The sequence below is a fragment of the Henckelia pumila genome, chromosome 4 (assembly GCF_033568475.1).
Source record: "Henckelia pumila isolate YLH828 chromosome 4, ASM3356847v2, whole genome shotgun sequence".
Taxonomy (NCBI): Eukaryota; Viridiplantae; Streptophyta; class Magnoliopsida; order Lamiales; family Gesneriaceae; genus Henckelia; species Henckelia pumila.
The window spans coordinates 29743424-29758719 of NC_133123.1; the positions used below are offsets into that span (position 1 = coordinate 29743424).

At 28.6% G+C, this 15296-nt stretch overlaps 1 long non-coding RNA gene across 1 annotated transcript; it reads left to right on the forward strand.

The window, feature by feature from the left end:
- The first annotated feature begins 118 nt into the window (after window positions 1–118).
- On the forward strand, window positions 119–2961 carry LOC140866264 (uncharacterized). Its single transcript, XR_012144830.1, has 3 exons — window positions 119–221; window positions 605–692; window positions 868–2961. It is a non-coding gene; the product is annotated as an uncharacterized lncRNA (long non-coding RNA).
- Window positions 2962–15296: the final 12335 nt, after the last annotated feature.

Genomic DNA, 15296 nt, shown 5'->3' on the forward strand with positions numbered 1-15296 from the left:
ACTTGCCCATACTATATTTCATAATATTTAGAATAGTCTAGTCCATATTTTGTAGCCAATTTTCGATACTCCGCAAGTATAAATATCGGGAAATTAAATGTGTAGCCACACTGTTCTAAAACAAATTGATTCCAATCTTACAAGACAAATAATTTTACTTATTATACACACGACACGACACGTTTAGGAGATATCGAATGGGGCGTTGGATGAAACCCGAGGTATATTTATGAATTTTGTGTGTGTATATATGTAATATGTGTGTGCATCGATTTTTATGTTATCTATATATTACGGTATGTTAAGCGAGATTGTGTTATAAAAACCATTTCGGTACACAAAATATGTTATATGAATTATAAGTTATTGAATAGATACGTGCAACAGATATATAGTTTAATCATAAATTATACTATATTTGGATTACAAAAAAAAAACATTAGTTTTACTCATATGTACGTAATATTTTACCTTCAAATTTAGGATACAAAATTTTATCTTTTAATAACACCTATTAAAATGATTATGTAAATTTTTTTTTTTATGAATTATATGTTATTCAAGAATATTTACAGTAACTATTGTGAAAAAATCAATATTAAAGGTTTACCCTCTGATGGCTGCCATGGCCTTTGTTACTGGGATGTGCTATCTCAACTTACAAGAAATTTACTCCTTAATCCCGATGTCAGGTACAAATTAAATTTTTTGTTCATTTTATTATTATTATTATTATTATTATTATTATTATTATTATTATTATTATTGCTGATTCAAATATTAAATATTTCCGACCCAAAAAATAGTAAGTGGAATATTACATGCATCCTAAAATGACCAAAATCAAAACACCCACATTGTTGGCAGAATAAACAAAGTTGATCGCAAAACACCCACATAAGTTCCTCCGTACACGGCCGCCTGAGGTCATGCCGACTATCAACCGCTTCTTCTCCGATGGGAACTGAATGAACTTGTAAAAATCATCAACTTTTTCAATTCCCAGCTTATATTTACAACTTTTAAAATAAAACCCAGCTTGCTCGTGGTTAGTCATGTTTCGAAAGTCGAAAAAGTTGCTATTTTTACTTCCAATGTAACCATGTTCATTTTCTAGGACAAAGTAAAGATCTTGGTTTACCTAGTGTATTTTAGCTTATATAAGTGAAAAATAAATATATACGAGTCATAAATACAATAAACAGTAAAATGAGTACTCTATTATTCTTCTTTATATATAATCTATCACATTTAAATTTAGACATTATTTTATTTAATTTAGCATTCTACTGCATACGTTGATAATTAATTATGTATATTATGAAAAATTAGAATAATATAATAAAATTTAATATTGCAAAATAAACATATTAAATATATATTAATTATTATCTGCCATTTAGACACATATATTCTATAATATGTGAATGACTGTCACAATTTCGAGAAATTTTGGACCCTTATTTATAGTGATTTTGTGTACTTTAGTAAGGCCCAATTAGATTGTTGGACTTTCTATAATACATTATATATATGTGTGGACAATTATAATTTTAGTCTTATGCTTGCTTTATTATATTATTATTCGGTTTCTGCGTTGTGAAATTTCGGTTTAACTCATATATTTTTCAATCTCTGATAATATAATTAGTCATTTTTTTAGAGGAGTACACATCAAATGTCGTCATGTCATCACCACATTGTTGTATCTCATCAAAGCTATGTCAGGAAATGACAAATTACTTAGCAAAAGAATAATAAATAATAAATTAAAATTAAAATTTGACAACATAAAGAATTAAAATAATAATGAATTTCCTGAATAAATTTGGAGGGTATAATTGTATAAATGAAGTTCTGTTGTATAGTTTTTAAGATCTCCGATCTTGAGTAATTAAACCTCTAATCTCTTAACATATTAATTCCAACATGACTCCTTTAATGATCGTGGATGGGTCCAAAGATGGAACTTTATCATCAATTATTAATTACTATTATTTAGTTGTGCCTTTTAGTTTGTACTAAAGTGGCATCATTTAACTAACTTTATAATGTAAACGTTTCAACTAAAAGCGTACGGTGAGGCTTTCACATTATAAATCAATGACAATAATAATTATATGCAGATTTAACCTGCACATTTCGAAGTAATAACGACAGTCAACAAGCCTGATTTGTAGGGTATAAATTCAATTAAATAAGTAATTGAAATGACCAATCATTTTCTTATAAATTTGGAAATTTTTGTAAGCCAATATTTATTGGCAACACAGCATATACAAAAAAGAAATTAGGTGTTATTACTACAGTAATAATAATATATAATAATTAATAAGCGCGCCAAAATAAATAGTTGATCAAAATTTTATATATTTTTAATTATATTTGTGGGAAGCATGTGATTAGGTGAATTTTGTGGCATCTAACACATGCTTTCAGATCCTGAATTAATGTAATAAAAGAACCATAAAGAATTGTAAAATAAATTCTCAAAGAAATCCAAACAACTCTTTTCTTTAGTTTATTATATTGTAGTATATATATATAATACAAATAAAATTGTATATGGGTTTATGTTTAGTTAAAATAAAGAATAAGAGGATCATCATGATCTTTCCCTATCTTTGCATGCATGATTTCTTTATGACCAATGTGCAATGATGTGTTGAAGAAAAATTAATACCAATTAGTGTTTAATTAAAAGAATGTTATTGATTGGAAAAGTATGATGCAAATGCCAACAAATCAATTTAATGTCCTTTATAATGTCATATCCTTTGTCTTACGATTGTATTGCATCTAATATTTCTTGAATTAAATACATTGCTTAATGATAATTAAATGTCTAATAGTTTGTTTCAAACCATAATAATTTTGAAATGATAGAAGTTTCTTTTCATTTTCTTCGGATCTTAAGAATGAAATCGTTTGTTACGATTAAACTTTCGATTTCCTATGATTGTTTTATATATTTTTATAGACAGAAGTTTTATGGAGGCAGACAATGAGCAAATTAAAGCTGTCATGAGGGTTTTATTAAATATATTGAGGAAAAGATAAGGTCTTTTGTATGTTTTTTTTTTATTTTGGTTATTACGGTTATCGAATTTCAGTTTTAATAAATTGTTTTTGTTTTTGTAATTTTAGTCTTTTTTCTATGTGGTGTTGATCAGTTGATGTGTTCAATGTCTCATAAATCATAAGCAAACATTTTTATGAAAAAATAATTAAAATTACAAAACAGGTGACCAAAATTACCAAACAGACAAAAGAAATACATGACTAAAACTCATTAATTATGATAATATAGCGAACAAAAATCACAAAACGTAACATACAGACAACAAAAAACAATTTTCCCTTGAATAATACATATATATAAGCTACAACTTCTTGCTTCCGTCTCCGAACCAAGCCACAAATCAAAGAATATCTTTTAGCCAACAAGAGAACGCAATGCAAGATACCAAATAGAAAATAATGCATACCCAAAACTGAGATAAATTCAGAAGTAATCAAAAGAGGAAATATGCATCGATTCCTTTCTCTCTCTCTCTCTCTCTCTCTCTTTCTTTCCTTTCTTTTTTTTTTTTTTTTTAAAAAGGAAATTAAGTAAAATATCGTAGGGCTAGGGATAATGAGAGGTTGGTATTCAAGGACGATTACGATAGTCCCACGAGGGGTAACATGCAATTGGAAAATTTTCCATGGACCCCTTTATTTAACATAAGGAAAAAAATGAATCCATGGAAGGGGCTAAATTTCTTGCTCATTGTGGCCAAGCAATCACCGGATCACATGTAGTTGCATAGACCTTTTATCTTTTGACAAATCTTAGCTTCTATATACATATTCAAGATTTTAAGTAGAATTTCCCTAAAGATAATAATAGTTTAAATTCGATAATTTAGTCGATTTTATATAACATAATAAAAATTTATAAAGTATTTGAGTTAAGTTATTCGTTCGCAAGTTATGGTCTTCCTCATTTTTTTAATTTTAGCTAACTTTCGATCTCATTCTAGACCAAGATTTTTAATATTTCGTCAAAATAACAAGTCAGTGTCGAAGTTTTGATGAGATGGCTGAAGAGTTTGGCTTACATAATATATATATCGGTTTTGCTAATCGCGATCATGAACGTGCGATGGCTAGCTAGTATATAATATAGATATGTGGGCTATATGGAATGCAATAGGAGAATATAAAGTTGATATATGGATTGCAACAGAGCAATGTGTGCCAATGGTGAAATATGGGAAGAAACAAAAGCAAGGACAAAGAAATTGAAAGGGTCATCAAATAAAGATTGAAAAGGGGGACCTTACTAACACATGGTGTGGGGTTTCGTATGGCTTTTTGAGTAATTTTTGCAATGGTGCCAACCAAAAGCTAAGATTCTTTCGCCATATGTTGGTTGGAAGAGCACATACATATTTGTGGGCATGGCTGTGAAAATATATACTTCGAATTTAAAACCCTAAATTTCATTTTTTAAAAAAAAAAAAAATCGAAATATATGTGAATTATATATATATACAAATGATACAATTGCGTATCGAATGAGAATATATAAAGATCTACGTACATGAAGGGATATGTTATATGTAGCTCCTAATGATACTATATTAGTATTTAAGATCTAGTGAAACTTTTATCTTGTTTAGAAATGGTTCTTTAAAATATGTGAAAGTCTTGTGGTATATATGTTAGTTATAATGCATTATAGTAATTAATATGTCATATAAATGGGTAAAAGGGATGGATAGGATATTTATTTGTACCAAGTCAGTGTCTAATTGTCTGTCACATGTGCATGCATGAAGATGAGATTTAGATACTTCATTTACCTACATCCACATATATCAAACGTTGGATAAAATCCAGACCAAACCAATTGCGAGGAAAGCGATTTTGTTTATTTATCGCGTAAATTAATTAACTTGGAAAATAAGGGGCAAATTGAAGGAGTGATCGATATATCGTAAGTTTTTAGAATACGAAAGTTTTACTCCGAAAATATATTATAACATTATAACTCATTTTTTGAACTCGTCGTTCGTACTCATCCTGTATTTATATATGTATGAATTTTAATTTTAATTTTTTGTAAAAATAATAATTTATTTATTTGGGTACCATGCAAATCTTTTGATAATCCTACAAAACGAATTGGTACGGCATAATCCATTTAATGTTTAGTACGTACTTGAGACCAGAAAGCGATCAATTTCACATCAAAGCATGCGTGTGAAAATTTGCAGCAAGGAATCTCCATACATTAATTGTGGATATCGTATTATATGTATTTATTTATTTTATTGTTGCACCGTGGTGGAATAAAGACCTGGAATTTTTGGTTTATTGGTTCAAGATTCAGGACCATGTAATAAATGCATATCTAAATGCTTCATTACAATTAGCATGGTCCATACTCCATACTTATCAAGGAACCGAAACCAAGATGCATTAAGAACATAATCGATCGAGAGTGTGATAAGATCTCCATTTACTGTTAACAAAATCGCCCTTAGAAATTATTGACATTTGCAGTTAAAAATATTCATCGCCCCATTGCCTATATGATGAGACGTCCTACGACGACGTTTTTTTTTTTTTTTTTTTAGCAACGATTATCTCCGATCTAGGACTTGAGCTAATAGTATGAGTTCAAAATTTTTGAATTACATTAATGACATCAATTATAGTTTTTCGTAGAAATAATTATTATTTAGTTGTATGATTTGTAATGGAAAAATTGTTTTTTTGGTCTTGTATGTTTGTCACTTTGCGATTTCAGTCCATTATATTTTCAAATTTTTGTTTTAGTCCGCTATCTTTATTTTTTTTTGGCAATTTTAGTCATTTTTTCGACGTAGCGCTGACGTGGCACCAATTCAGTGCTGATGTGGAGCTGATGTTTACAGTGCCATGTAAGGATTTTCGAATAAAAAAGACCGAAATTGCCAAAAATCGGAACATGCAGGACTAAATTAAACTGAAATATGAAAACATAGAGGACCAAAATCGCAAAATAACAAACATACATGACCAAATTTACGGTTTTCCAGATTGGTAATTGGTATCAATGTCAGGGTGCATGACATATATTTGATACATGAGTTTCAAACAGAACCGAATTGAAGCAATTGGTTTTGTCTAAGGTTTAGATTTTAAAAATCCAAATAAAATCCAACTAAACCAATTTTATATATATATATATATATATATGATATTTAGTTTACGTTACACTATTATTATTATTATTATTATTATTATTATTATTATTATTATTATTATTATTATTATTATTATTATTATTATTATTATTATGATAAAATGATGATGGATGTATTGTGTATAAAGTTTAGACTTACAATTAATATTTCAGTTGACCTATTTAATTTTATGTGAAAATATATTTTCTCCAATATAATTTTAGGTTGACATACACACACACACATATAAACTTAGAAAAGTTGTATTTCAGAATTTAATTTTTTTTGTGCGGATATTTTTAATGCCATTATCATGTATATACTGATATACATTGTTAATGGTTTATTAATATCTTTATGCATATTTAATTTATTGATTAAAAATGAAACTAATTATTATATATATCCATATAATATATATAATGTTATCCTTTTGGTATGCTGCGGTTGGGGAATGCACGAGTGATTGATGCCACCCGCTGAGCGGCAGCAGTAAATAAAGTGAAAAACTATACAAGAAAGGCAGCAGCTTTCTTTCCCCGTGGATATAATTTTTTTTTTCAAAATAATAAATAAATAAATAAAATATTCAACTCATGCAGTAATTAAATTTCGTGCCATAAATAAATAAATAAATTGAATAATTTTAATTAAGCCTGCAGATTCAGAAGACCCGGATGCATGATGCAGCAGTGTCAGAGAGGACCATTAATAATTTATTTTACGAAAATGACATTTAACTATATTACACTTTATCTTTCTGTCCACGACGATTTTTACTGGACCGTACGTGCATGGTGAATTTGATTCCCTTTCATCTAGTCAACTATACCAAGAATATCGATTAGCAAAATCTAATCTAAATAAGTAAAAATAGTCAAACATATGTCGTTGGATATATAGTTAACGTAAAACTTTACTGTTACGATTGAATTAAACAAAATTTCATACGAATTAGTATATATAGCAGGTTTCCTTTAATTTTATCTCCGGATCGTTTTATGCGTTCTCATGACATTCACGTGACCTAACGATGTTAAAAGAGATGGAGTCTTCACCAAGAATAGCGAAGAACGAGCGGAGCCAAAGTTTAAACCGGCGTATATATTGAGCCATGTATGATATTGATCCTCTTTTAAGCTTATAATTCAGAAGGCTACTTCGTAAATGTTAATTAATATATGTGTAATAGAGAAAAATGAACCGCTAATAACTTAATTCCACAAACTAAATTATCTTCATGTTGATGGAGAACAATAATTTCTTATGTTTAAGAGAGTAATAGAAAAGTAACGCTTGATCTGTGTTACATAATTAAAAATAGGGAAAATTGTTTTTTTTGTCCTGTATTTTTGTCACTTTGCGATTTCGGTCCTCTATATTTTCAGATTTTAGTTTTAGTTTGGTATCTTTATTTTTTTGGCAATTTTAGTCTTTTTTCGATGTGGCGCTGATGTGGAGCTGACGTGTACAGTGTCACGTCAGCATTTTCAAAAAAAAAAGACCCAAATTGCCAAAAATCAGAACATGCTGGACTAAAACTGAAATATGAAAACATAGAGGACCAAAATCGCAAAGTAACAAATTATACAGGACCAAAATTGCAGTTTTTCCTTAAAAATATTTGAATAATAATGTTACCACTACGGACATGTTTTTGCAATCCATATGAGATACACGGATTTTTTGGATTTGAATACACATGCATTATTACAAATCAGGCCATTTCGGATCGACATGAAGATAAACGTTTCAACTTGTCCCTTTCCATGAATTAGACTCCATTATAAAGCTGACCCCGTCGAACAATATTAATATATAGTAATAACTTAAAATCAAGATTTTTTTTTTAAAAAAAATGTTATGACGATTTCGGATGCTCAATATGAAAAAAAATGTCAAAAAAATCTATATCTTAAATCCAAAGTTTTTAGACAACAATTTTTGGATTTGTGAACACACACGCACGCACAAAAGCACTGGGCAACATAGGATGAAATGAGAAAAGTCCTAAATCAGGCGAAACCAACTTCGTGTACAGAAGCGTGTTTCGATGGAATGACAATTATAGTGTAATAAAGAGACAAAAACCAATCAATTTCAGCTTCCACTGGATAAAAACGAGCGCACGTGGATGTATCCCCACACGTGCGGTCAATCATGGGTGGCCCAACCCCACCCCTCCACCCCCCACTCGGGTTGGGGGTGTGGGGTGGGGGAGGGGGGTCCCTCTCCTTAAACAGGATACACACACACGTATGCGATTTCAGGTATTAATAACAAAACCACGACTTTGATTATGGATCACAAAAGTACTTGTCTCCTATACACAAATTCGCTATGTGAGAATGGATAGATAAGCACGACATCGTTATGGCGAAACCCGATATCTCATTTCAAATTTTGGATCATCTGCGAAATTCATAAAAATTTTGATAACAATATGATTCTTGTTACATAATTTTTTGCTTGCAAGAAGGTTACGAATTTAGGAGTTTTTAGTGATAAGCTTTGATTTCCAACCTCTCCTTAAACCTATAGGGGTGTGAGTTACCTAGATACAAGTATATATCATAAATAAAAATATTATCTTTCGAAAATTTTATGTTCAAATTTTCCAATATATATATATATATATATAATATATGGCAATTTAGAAATTTATAGAGTTGTTTAAATCATTTCCCAATCATCTCCGAAGCATTGAATAAAATGGATATGATAACCAATGAGATGAGGATGCTTCGTACCAAAAAAAAAACATTAAGTCGACTAAACGACGAATAAAATTAATATCACTTGACCCATTAATTAGAAACACCAATCCAAACAACATTTCGATCATACATTTCACATTACAACAATTACATCTTTGGACACAACAAATTGATTAATTTGGTCAACCTAACATTCTTATTGCAATCTCACATTATTCACCTCTTACATTCAATTATAACATACATAAATCGTAAAATCCAAGATCAATTAACCATAGAAATTAATTAAGTAGCTAGCTAGGGAGATCGAACAAGAAAAAAATACTCACCTAACACACATTTGTCCGTACAAAATTCCTACAATCGAACGCGATACCATACACATGTATATCACAAAACCGAATAAATCCTCGTGTGAAATTCCTAGGTTTAATTAATTTAATTTAATTGAATCGAGTCGACATACATAATTTTGTACATATCTGAAAATAGCTAGCATTTTATCGTTATATAGAAGGAGAAAAATCTTTTCAATAATTCAATGGAAGGAGAAAATTAAAAAATAATAATTGTAGGGAGAGAAAAGGAGGAGGATGGGTACTAGCATGACCAAACTTTATGAAAAAGCATAAGAAAACAAAAGGGAGGCCCTCGTGCAAGTCTGGAGCTTTGATTGTGTATCACACATTTATTGCAGCAAACACTCCTACAGTTCATCTCTATGCCAACCCTACATTCCATATACATTTTTTTTTTAAAAAAAAATGATCATATATATATTTTTCCTTCTTATTTTCATATTTTTCTTTCTCCGTCTTCTTGATCGAGTCAAATTGGATATATGCTTAATTATATAACTAACCTAAATGAGTCAAGTCAGGTCGAGTCGAATTAGAATGTTTTTTATACGCTTTATTCGCATATATGATCTGATTTTACAACTCATGACTCAAACGAATCCAACATATATCATGATCAACGGATATGGATTCGGTAGGCTTTTAAGTATTTAATTTATCAACATGTTGTTGAATAAAATATAAATTATACATATATGAATATTTAATTAAATGTGTATGATTGAAAAATAAATATTTGGGTAAAATAAAGAAGAGGGGATAGTACATGCATGCTGCGTACGTGCGGGTGGACAAGACATTAGACATCCTAGCTTGCATATAATTCTCTCTCAAAATTATTAATTAGAATTATTATGTAAGCAACTTTTTGCAGCCAATTAATTGTATGTATCCTTTCTGTAGTCTCCACGCACTTGTTCTTAGCTTACCAATCATATTTCCCAATCGTTTTCATTAACCCCACGATTTATTGCAATTTTATTTTTTTAAAAAAAATAAATAAATGAATAATTTTTTTGGGTTTTTATTTTAATTTCCCTAATTTTTAATCAGTTGTCGGCAGCATTTCTTCTCCTGTTCATGTTATCATCAATCGTCACTAATGTCACAAGTCATCGAGATATAAATGTATAATATAAAGATTTATTCAAAAAATAATGAGCAAAAATATATTAACTTTACAAACGTAAAAATTAAATACAGAGTAAATCTTAAAAAGAAAAATCTAATGGGAGATGTGTTCCATCTTTTTCTTGGTCCAATCTTGCCAATAGTTGTCAAATTGTCCTTTACAATTCAAAAGGAAAATAGATAATGAAATTAATGGTCAAATCAACTATAAGCCAAATATATGTAAGATTGATAATTGTACTAGAATACGGAATTGAATGTTTCGCTCAAAGTAATAGTTCAAGACTACTATATATTTTTGTTTTCTCGATCGTGGATATGTGTTTATATATATATATAATATGTGTATAGTATGATATATTATTTTTTATTTTTTAGTATATAATTATACTAAGAATTCAACTAAAGTTTCACATGAAAATACATGAAAAATATAATGAGTTAAGTCTTGGGTAAAATTAAAAAAAAAAAAAATCCATGTGGGCTTACATCTAAAATAGACGTACAATATCCTATATTGAGTCACGTGGGTGAATTTCTTGGGTACTTAAACTAAACATAGCATTAGCACTCAATAAAAAAAATCAAATTTACCAAAAATCAGAGATACGGAAGAAAAACTGTAATTTAATAATTAAAAAACCGAAATCACGAAAAGACAAATACAAAATCAAAAATGTAGTTTTATATAAATATATTAATATATATATTGAGTTAATTAGTGGATGAAATTAATGATTTTTTATTAACAAATTAACATGTATATCCAAAAGTGTGAAAGTTAGGGATATTAAACATTAATTCTGATGCTCTGACATAGTGTGATAATAGTATGTCAGTAATTGCTGTCATAATAATATGATAATAATGCAATCGATAATATACGTATAACAGTATGTCATTAATTGCTGTCAAATAGAATAAAAACTGAAACAATTGCAATAATTAAATTTGTATTATTCTTATAAAATAAATGTAATATTGTGCGAATATCAAATTTAAATCTTCATTTCATTCAAATAATTAAAAAAGAATAATTCATATGTTTAATTGATGCACACACGAAAGATATCAAGCTTTCAGTATTGTATACTGTAATTTTATGTGTAGCAAATTTGCACCAAGAGACTATGTTGGAACCTTTTTTTTCTATCTAATTCTGTTTAGCCTTTTCTTTTCTATATTTTCTCATAAATTAAAAATTGTGTGGCAATGACAATTTTGGGGAAATTGATGTTTTTCGGAACTCAAAATTAATCTCTTACTCAATAATTTATGAGACTCGTATTTATTAAATAGTGTGTATTTTTGTAGTTTCAAATATATTTGAATGAAAATGTGATATAAGGGCTGGTATACCGTACCAAAATACCGAATTATCGGCATATCGTATTGAAAATTTTTCGATATATAAATATTTTTTCGGAATATGTATACCGAATTGATACGGTATAAATATAAATTTTTTTCATACCAATTTTTGAAATTTCGATATCAATATAAATTTTTTTCATACCAATATTTTTGGTACCATATACCGAAAAACCACCTTTTCACATGCAAAATGAATTTTTTTAGGAAGGCTGGCGTACTAAATTATTTTGAAATTGAAGATGTGAAACATTTCAAGCAAATGACACGTACATGCCTACATCATACATGAAAAATGTCAATTTTAATCATTAATGTAATGCGCCGTTACTTTTGTTAGTTCTATATATTTTTTAAAATCGATCATGATCTTGTAACTATGTTTTTATTAATGATCAATTTTATCCATTTTCATCAAAATTATGTAATTAAATATATAAATTATTATTAAGTGTTTATAATTATATTGATAATATATATTTACATGCCATGAAAGATTTTTTGACCCTTTAATTAAAATAATTTAACAATGACGTCATTACTAATTTAATTACATTATTTTGAAAAAAAAATGACTAAAATTGATCACCAAAACATAATTATAATAATTGCGTCAGCAAAATATATTAGACTTAAAAATTTTGTAACTCCATACATATAATATACGCAACTAATTAAATTAACATTTTACACATACACTCTCACATGCACACACATATTATTCATGGGCGAACCTTGGATTTTTTTCGAAGGGGCTCAATTTGTTTTCCATATAATTAATCATTAAAATATAATTATAAACTTATCACATTTATTAAAAAATAATATTTATTATATCGGTGTATATTAAAAAATGTTATAGAAAAATCTTAATTAATTAATTAATAGAATATTGTAACTTTTTAAAAAATCAGAAACTATTGATTAAAATCAATCATACATACAAGCTACCAGAAGAAATTAGAATACTAAACTTTTCAATAGTTCATCTTCCAAAAACCAATGTCATCTCCATAACATTATTTGTTGAAAAGAATAAATTATCAGGATAAATTAATATTGAAAATATTTTTAATTTTTTTTTTTTTTTTTGGAAAAGAAATAAAATATAAAGAATAGTAATATATTTCTTTGATATGAAAAAAGAGGGACTGTGTCAAGTTGTGTCAAATCCCTTTCGAAGGATCTGCCTAAGGATCCACACTTCTCTTCAAGTCATTTTCCAGCCTCCCTTTTTGTGCCACATTATGACAATACTTCATTATCTCTACAAACACTATTATATTATATATATTACATTATGCTGATCATTAATTACCACACAAATTCAATTATAACATCATAAGGACTTACGATGCATGGATGTACTTAAATTTTCGCCTGATGAATCGATCGAAGCATGCAATTATCTTAAGTTGGATCATAATTTGCATCAAACAAATTATTATTTCGTCGTCTGATTTTGAAAATACAAGGTTTTAGGTGCAAATAATTTTATACAAAGTTTTTCAATTTTTGAATTTTTATCGAAGGTGTTGATGTAATTTGTCTCATCAAACAATTTAACAGATCGACTATCAGATTATCATAGAAGAAAAGATTCTTTCAAAGCTTTGAAATACGTACGTATACCCCTTAAGCAAAATGTCCATGATTCTTACCATATATTATCACTAAACTTTTTTATATATAAGATAAGATTGGATACTTGCCAATTTATCAAAATCATACAATAGTTAATTATAACCTCGCGTTTCGATCGGTCATCTAATAAGATCTACAACAATTCATATATTGAATATCTTTCATCAAAATGCCATGGGCAAGAGCCTGATTGTCAATATTTCATTAATTAATTAATGAGGTACGTATAATTAAGAAATATTTATCCCGATATTACTACATAATGCGACAAAATATAAAATAAAGTTGAGTCAAAGATTGAAATATTTAATTTGTTCTGGCTTGATTATTTTATATTATTTTAGCACACTAGCTCAGCATATCTTAAATCAAGCCGATACAATCACTTTAGTTTGAAAAGATAAATGATTTGACCAGAAAAAAATTAATTCGTTCTTAAGAAACATTATTTCACGAAGAAAAATAGAAACCAAGAAATTTGTGACACGATAAATATTATTGTCGCATGCATGTGTATATCAGTATATGTATAATCCTCTTTATTTCTTACCAACCGAAAAGACTAGTCAAGCATGTAAGCCCGTAGTGATCCTTTGTACGGTATCACCACATCACATTTTCTTTTCTTTTCCTTTTTTAAAAAAAATATATATATGATAACCTAAATATGTGGAACAATTCCAAATTTATAAAACCAAATTTTTTCATTCAAAAAATGTGAAATAATACAAAAATAATCGAATACCAACGAATATTTAAATTTTGATGGATAAAATAATATTTTTAAATAAATTTAAAACATTTAAAAATTTGATTTTATATTAAAAAAAATACTCGAAATTCAAAAAACTAATTGTCTCAGTTCATGCTAACGACTTTGTCTATGCTAGCACATGGGCAGTGCCCATGTGCTGCATCCAAGGGTCCATGTTTTTTGAAATTTAATATAATCTAATTTAAAATGAGATCATATCAAATTTCAAAAAATATGGGTCGTTGGATCTCCATTCGGGCACTGCCCAAATGAGGTAACATAGACAAAACTCATGCTAACATAGAAAATTAGGGATGAGTCGATGCTGGCATCAGGGTAATACCCCAAATCAACGGCCCAAATATTGTTTGCAGGTCAAATCATTTGACCTGCAACAACATTCGGGCCGTTGCTACCCCACCCGGACACTACCGGGGGGTAGCATCTACTCTTCCAAAGATTAGAATCAACGGTTCAACTCTCTTCTATAGGCCCCCATAATTGAATTAGCAGTATATGATTGGAACACGCGTGAATAGTCTCTCTCCACATTGAATGGTACATTCAATAAATATATAGAACTGTTATCATCGACTTATAAATTATATTTCCTTATTTTTTTCAATTTATGTGTGTGTGTGTATGTAGGTTTCTACAATGATTGAGGAAAGATAATGGGTATTTGCTACGTATTAGAATTTATCTAATTAAAAGGATGTTGACTGCATCAAATCTTGACTATCGTGTTAGTTTATGCATGTATGTATGTGTGTGTGAAAGGGAATCCATAGCATTTACTCTTTCATATATATTAGTAAAACTCTTGAACTTTTAAATAATGTTAATAAGGTAAATGGCATTAGACAAATCCAAAGCGATGAGCTCATGATCTCAATTGAAATAGTATAGGTGAAAAAAATTGAACTCGTAATTATTTAGACACACACATTCTTACTCCACTAACTCACACAATTACTTGTACTCATTGCCTCAAACATATCTAATTTCTAATTATATCTCATAATACATTAGGGAGTGTTTTTAAAAAAATTATTCTTTTGTAGAAGTGATTAAGAGAATATTTGTAATCACTAAAACAAAG